The sequence below is a fragment of the Bison bison genome, unplaced genomic scaffold (genome assembly GCF_000754665.1).
Source record: "Bison bison bison isolate TAMUID 2011002044 unplaced genomic scaffold, Bison_UMD1.0 scf7180017864367, whole genome shotgun sequence".
Lineage (NCBI taxonomy): Eukaryota > Metazoa > Chordata > Mammalia > Artiodactyla > Bovidae > Bison > Bison bison.
Genome location: NW_011494939.1, coordinates 3915610 through 3923332, shown reverse-complemented (window position 1 = coordinate 3923332; position 7723 = coordinate 3915610).

Sequence of the window (7723 nt, the reverse complement as noted above, 5' to 3'; positions counted from 1 at the left end):
AGCACCGAAGAATTGATGCTTTTGAACTGTGGTGTTGGAGAAGACTCTTGAGAGTCCCTTGGACTGCAAGGAGATCGAACCAGTCCATTCTAAAGGAGATCAGTCCTGGGTGATCTTTGGAAGGACTGATGCTAAAGCTGAAACTCCAGTAGTTTGGCCACCTCATGCGAAGAGTTGACTCATTGGAAGAGACTCTGATGCTGGGAGGGATTGGGGGCAGGAGGAGAAGGGGACGACAGAGGATGAGATGGCTGGATGGCATCACTGACTCGATGGACGTGAGTTCGGGTGAACTCCAGGAGTTGGTGATGGACAGGGAGCCCTGGAGTACTGCAGTCCATGGAGTCGCAAAGAGTTGGACACGACTGAGTGACTGAACTGAACTGAACTGATGGGTGAAATGGAATGACATAAATTATTTCACTATAGGGCTTCTCAGTGGTTTTTCCATGCTACTATCCATTGTGACTATCCAAAGACTGACATAACTTTATTAATAGTCTTTCCCTGATTATTAGTATTTGGCCAAAGAACTCTGTTTTCATGGAAATGTTTTTCCGAGAGCATCTCCTGAGATTGGAGTAATAAAATCTTGCAAAAGAGTTCAGTAGAAATCATAACAGATAATAAAGTAGGTAGACTTTTTTTCTGACTCTTTAAAAAGGCTAAACCCTGTAGCAAGTAAGAAGGATTAGCAAAGCTTGAATTGTCTTTTTCAAACTGATCATCATAAAGACAGCATTTAAACATACTTTCTATTGTAATCTTAACAAAATGTTGACTATGCTTACCATCCTGGTGTGAAATAAAGAATTCACAAATCAAATTTTATTTCAGAATCTATTGTTAAATAGTCAATTAATTTGTTGGAGTCCAATAAAAGAATTCATTTACCAATTTTTTCAATTATAAACTAAAATTTAAACTACGACATTTTAATTAGCTAAAACCAGTATCAAAGTTTTTTTGCTGGAAATGGTTTCTGAAGACCCGCTGTTGTGGCTACTACAGTACTTTACTGTTATACTTTCACCTGGGCCTGGAAATAGCGAACCTGATCCAGTTCTGCTCTTTGCACGGTCATGTGATCAAGAAGCAGCTGTAAGCAGACTATGTTATTCAGAAATGGCTGCAGTGGTTGGGCAGGGTCTCTTAAATTAATCCATGTATGTCATTCTGGGCATTGTCCAGACTTATAGCAGTTATGAGAAAGATATGCTTAAATAGTCAAAAGCAACACCAGCAGAGCATATAGAGGCTAATTTGGAGCTAAATAGTGTGGTGCACGCATGAGTGCTAAGTTGCTTCAGTCGTATCTGACTCTTTGAGACCCTATAGACTGTAGCCCTCCAGGCTCCTCTGTTCGCAGGTTCTCCAGACAAGAATAATGGAGTGGGTTGCTATTTCCTTCTCCAAATTTGAGTGGTGTTATAACTGAAAGATCCTACTGATTTTAACTGAGAGAGCTGATGCCCACCTTCCTTACATTAACATCCATCAGAACCTGGTTGAGAATAATAACTAAATAACAGGTATACTGAAAAAGACTCTAAAGTGAAATAACTTAACAAACCTTATTGAAGATGGCGTTATACCCCAAGGAGCCAAGACACAGACATTTGACATCCCAGTGACTCTTCCCAGATCTTTCTGTTAGTGCAACCTTCTCCTAGGAGATTAGATCTTAAGAATTGTGGCTTGTTGTTTGGCCTTTATTCAGTTCATTTTAATGTCTATTATCTGGGAGAATATTAATTAAGCCAATTTGCTGTTTCACTTTACATCTGTAGCTTATAACTCACAATATATTAGTAACGTAATCTGATTAAGTTTTTTTTTTCCCTCAGTCTAAACATTTTTATAGGTCTCAGGTAATTAAACTTAATATGTGGCATAAAGTGCTCTCTTAAGAACAAGCAGTTGATATTTGCTCTAGTTTAGAAAGAAAAAGCAAGACGTCAAGGGACACAGGTTTTGGAAGCTCTTCTAGGATAGACTCCTGGCTTTGTGAGCTTTGGCCCAATTCATTATGTTGAACTACAAAGATACACTTGTTATGTCACCATTTTGCAAGACCTAGTATGTTTATGGTACCACCTCCTCTGAGATGACTTTCTGAGTTCCCATGGCCTGCAGTGAAGTCCAACATTCTTGGTGTGCCTTAAAAGGCCTTCTACCTATAGCTTTACACACACTGTTACCTTGACCTGAAAAAATCTCCAACTCTTGATTCCCGACCCATCCTGTGACTCCTTCTTTTCCCTCTAGGCCCTCCCTGACACCACTTGTACCCCTTAATTTTACCTACCATTCCTCACCTATCTGATGCAACATGTGCCCGTGCGTTCACATTCATATGCAGACACACAGAGGTAAGTACTTCTGCTGGCAGTATATTGCTTAACATTTATCTCCCTCACCGATCCCTAAGCTCCTTAAAGCACACATCACATCTCTCTTAGTCATTGTACATTCCTCACATCTACCATAGTGCTAGGAAAACAGTTGCTCAACTAGGAATAAGCAAATCAATAGAGAGCGTTGCTATGATGTTTACAGTGTTCATAACAGTGATTTTACTGAAGCTCTATTATTGGGGCTTTTCTTTACCTTAGTTAAAAATTAATAGTATGAAAGTTTAAAGAATTAAAAAAAATAGCTTATAGGCATCAGTTAGGATTTCTGCAGAATCAAAGGCTTCATACTTAAAAAGAATGTAGATTCTACAAAAATTATTATAAAAGCCTGAAATCCTATCAGTGGCAAATATTCTTTACTTTTTGCAAGCTGCTTAGGAAGAGTTTATAAACATTTTAGGTCTGATGGCCATAGAAAAGTATGTCCTCGGCATCTGAAGATTTAACAATTGCCATCTTAGTTAGCTTCCCAGGTGCTATAGTGCTAAAGAACCTGCTTGCCAGTGTAGGTAGACGTAAGAGATGTGGGTTTGATCCCTGGGTCAGGAAGATCCCCTAGAGGAGGAGATGGAAACCCTCTCCAGTATTCCAGTATAGAGAATCCCATGGACAGAGGAGCCTGGAGGGCTACAGTCCCTGAAATCGCAAAGAGTTGGACACCACTGAAGCAACTTAGCACATAGCACATTTTAGTCAGCTTAGGGTATGTAGTCATTTACAATTTTTCTGAGGCACAAAATTTAATCACATGATTAATGCATCTTGATTGTGAATATAAAGCAGTTTTTTCTACTCATTATTTAATGTAGTACCTCTTTAAGAATATGCAACAATACCCAGTGATGAGAAATAGACTTAGTGAAAATAGAAAAGGCAATAAATTTGTAGTGTGAAGATACACACAGAACATAATTTATGGAACATCCAGGATCATTTCATTTTCTCTAGTTAGGGATATTAGGGACTTGGGGTATATCCCTCATAAATGTTGAGGGTCTTGTTTATGCATTTGACATTTTAGCACAGTGTAGCTGTCAATCCAGGATAGAAGAGAGTTGCTGCCACTGATTATATTGTAAAGCACTGGAAAATTTGCCTGTGCTTGGAAACTATATTTAAATGTATATTGGCTGAAAATAGCATTGACAACAAACTATTATTTTGTGAAAGACCAGAAAGCATTTGAATGCTCTGGCAAAATATTGGCCAATTTGACCATCTTAATTTGTCTAGGCTGGGGGTGGACCAGAATTATTTTTTGCTATATTATTATCCAGTTCTTCTGGGATGTGGGGATTTTCCCTTCTCTAACTCTCCCTCCCCACAGCCCCTGTCTTTCCCTTTGCAGAGCTAACATCTCTGGATGTTGCTCCATTATGGGAAGGTATAGTTTTTGGTGATCCAAAAACTGGGTATGTTCATGGACATGTAACCTGTGCAGTCACACAGGGACCCCCACTCAGAAGGGTCTACTTTCCTGTTGCTATCTTGAAATTTTTAATCATTTTATCTTTGAACTTGGGTTTTCTGTATGTCCAGTGAGGCTATGGGGCATGAGCTTGCACAAAGGAAATGCACACATTCTGAGTGTCACCATTCATTTCTTCTTCATTCTCATACAGTATTCACAATGCCCAACAAGCACAGAGTTTTGGTAGACCCACAATGTGTGGGACTTCAGTGAGACTCAAATTGAGTACAGAACTTGCTTCTAATGCTAAAACAAAGCAGTAATGTTCTAAACATGAAAGCCCAAGAAATCCATGAAATTCTAACTCAACATCTGTTATTAATACTTCCTCGTATTAGCCACCTGCATAGGCTGAAATGATGACATAGAGGAAAAGGGAAATACAGGGCAACTCATAGTTCAGTCTTCCCTTACTTATCACTAAGCCAAAGTATTGATGCAATGTGCATATAGCAAGAAGTGAAATAAAAACATTTACTTAGTTTTGTGCAATGTTTCACGCATGGAACAGTTCACGCATGGATCAGCAGCACATGAACACCCTGTTTTCCTGATGATAAGGTGCCAACAGTAGGTCACCACAGTACATTGAGTGGAGTTCCCTGTGCTAAACACATTGTTACTTAAAATTCTGTCCTTGTCCCTGATGCTGATGAAAATAATGAGAACAAGATATTGAGAATAAAGGAAAAAGAAATCTATCGATTTGCCAATAAATGAAGTGAGTAGCCAACTAGCATCTTGAAATCAACCATTCTGGAAAGAAGCAAGCATAAAGAAAAGTCTTGCGACTGGGGTTAAGATAAGTGGAACAAGCAAAACAGCATGAAGTCCTGTCCACATTAATCAGTAACAAAAAATGCTGAGTTTAGTTCCTAGAAACTGAGGGAGAAGAGAAAAACAGTTTTGCTTAGAAATTATTCATCAAATAGTATTAGCCTCGTGGCCCCATTATGATGGTCTCTAGGACCATCCATGTTGCTGCAACTGGCATTATTTCATTCTTTTCATGGCTGAGTAGTATTCCATTGTATATATGTACTACATCTTCTATATGTACTATACACATTCATTTGTTGAGGACATTTTGGTTGTTTCTATGTCTTGGCTATTGTAATTAGTGCTGCTATGAACATAAGGGTGCATGTATCTGTTTGAATTATGATTTTCTCTAGTTGTATATCCAAGAGTAGGCTTGCTGGGTCATATGACAATTCTCTTTTTAGCTGTTTTGAGGAAACTCCTTACTGTTTTTCATAGTGGCTGTACCAATTTACATTCCTACCAACAGTGTAGGAGGGTTCCCTTTTTTCTACACCATCCCCAGAATTTATTATTTTCAGACTTTTTAATGATGGCCATTCTGAGCAGTGAGGTGGCAGTTTTGATTTGCATTTCTCTAAGAATTAATGACACACAACTAGCCAATCTGATCACATGGACCACAGCCTTGTCTAACTCAATGAAACTATGAGCCATCCTGTATAGGGCCACCCAAGATGGGCGGGCCATGGTGGAGAGGTCTCACAGAATGTGGTCCACTGGAGAAAGAAATGGAAAACCACTTCAGTATTCTTGCCTTGAGAACCCCATGAACATTATGAAAATGCAAAAAAATAGGACACTGAAAGATGAACTCCCCAGGTCGGTAGGTGCCCAATATGGTACTGGAGATCAGTGGAGAAAAAACTCCAGCAAGAATGAAGGGATGGAGCCAAAGCAAAACAACAACTAGTTGTGGATGTGACTGGTGATGGAAGCAGGCAGGGTTCAATGCTGTAAAGAGCAATATTGCATAGGAACTTGGAATGTTAGGTCCATGAATCAAGGCAAATTGGAAGTGGTCAAACAGGAGATGACAAGAGTGAACATCGACATTCTAGGAATCAGTGAACTAAGATGGAGTGGAATGGGTGAATTTAACTCAGATGACCATTATATCTAATACTGTGGGCAAGAATCCCTTAGAAGAAATAGAGTAGCCATCATGGTCAACAAAAGAGTCCAAATGCAGTACTTGGATGCAATCTCAAAAACGACAGAATGATCTCTGTTCGTTTCCAAGGCAAACCATTCAATATCAAGGTAATTCAAGCCTAGGCCCTGACCAATAATGCTGAAGAAGCTGAAGTTGAACAGTTCTATGAAGATCTACAAGATCTTCTAGAACACCCAAAAAAGATGTCCTTTTCATTATAGGGAACTGGAATGCAAAAGTAGGAAGTCAAGAAACACCTGGAGTAACGGGCAAATTTGACCTTGGAGTACAGAATGAAGCAGGGCAAAGGCTAATAGAGTTTTGCCAAGAGAATGCACTGGTCAGAGCAAACACCCTCTTCCAACAACACAAGAGAAGACTCTACACATGGACATCACCAGATGGATGACACCGAAATCATATTGATTATATTCTTTGCAGCCAAAAATGAAGAAGCTCTATACAGTCAGCAAAAACAAGACTGGGAGCTGACTGTAGCTTGGATCATGAACTGCTTATTGCCAAATTCAGACTGAAATTGAAGAAAGTGGAGAAAACCACTAGACCATTCAGGTATGACCTAAATTAAATCCCTTATGACTATACAGTGGAAGTGAGAAATAGATTTAAGGGACTAGATCTGATAGATAGAGTGCCTGATGAACTATGAATGGAAGTTTGTGACGTTGTACAGGAAACAGGAATCAGGACTTTCTCCAGGAAAAAGAAATGCAAAAAACAAAACGCTGTCTGAGGAGGCCTTACAAATAGTTGTGAAAAGAAGGGAAGTGAAAAGCAAAGGAGAAAAGGAAAGATATACCCATTTGAATTCAGAGTTCCAAAGAATAACAAAGAGAGATAAGAAAGCCTTCCTCAGTGATCAGTGGAAAGAAATAGAGGAAAACCTTCAAATGGGAAAGACTAGCTCTCTTCAAGAAAATTAGAGATACCAAGGGAACATTTCATGCAAACATGGGCTCGGTAAAGGACAGAAAAGGTATGGACCTAACAGAAGCAGAAGATATTAAGAAGAGGTGGCAAGAATACACAGAAGAACTGTACAAAAAAGATCTTCATGACCCAGATAATCATGATGGTGTGATCACTCACCTAGAGCCAGACATCCTGGAAGGTGAAGTCAAGTGGGCCTTAGGAAGCATCCCTACGAACAAAGCTAAGGAAGGTGATGGAATTCTAGTTGAGCTATTTCAAATCCTGAAAGATGATGCTGTGAAAGTGCTGCCCTCAATATGCCAGCAAATTTGGAAAACTCAGCAGTGGCCACAGGACTGGAAAAGGTCAATTTTCATTCCAATCCTAAAGAAAGGCAATGCCAAAGAATGCTCAAACTGCCGCAAAATTGCACTCATCTCACACGCTAGTAAAGTAATGCTTAAAATTCTCCAAGCCAGGCTTCAGCAATATGTGAACCATGAACTTCCAGATGTTCAAGCTGGATTTAGAAAAGGCAGAGGAACCAGAGATCAAATTGCCATCATTCGCTGGGTCATCAAAAAAGCAAGAGAGTTCCAGAAAAACATCTATTTCTGCTTTATTGACTATGTCAAAGCCTTTGACTGTTTGTATCACAATAAACTGTGGAAATTCTGAAAGAGATAGGAATTTCAGACCACCTGACCTGCCTCTTGAGAAACCTATATGCAGGTCAGGAAGCAACAGTTAGAACTGGACATGGAACCACAGACTGTTTCCAAATAGGAAAAGGAGTACGTTAAGGTTGTATATTGTCACCCTGCTTATTTAACTTATATACAGAGTACATCATGAGAAACGCTGGGCTGGAAGAAGCACAAGCTGGAATCAAGATTGTCGGGAGAAATATCAACAACCTCAGGT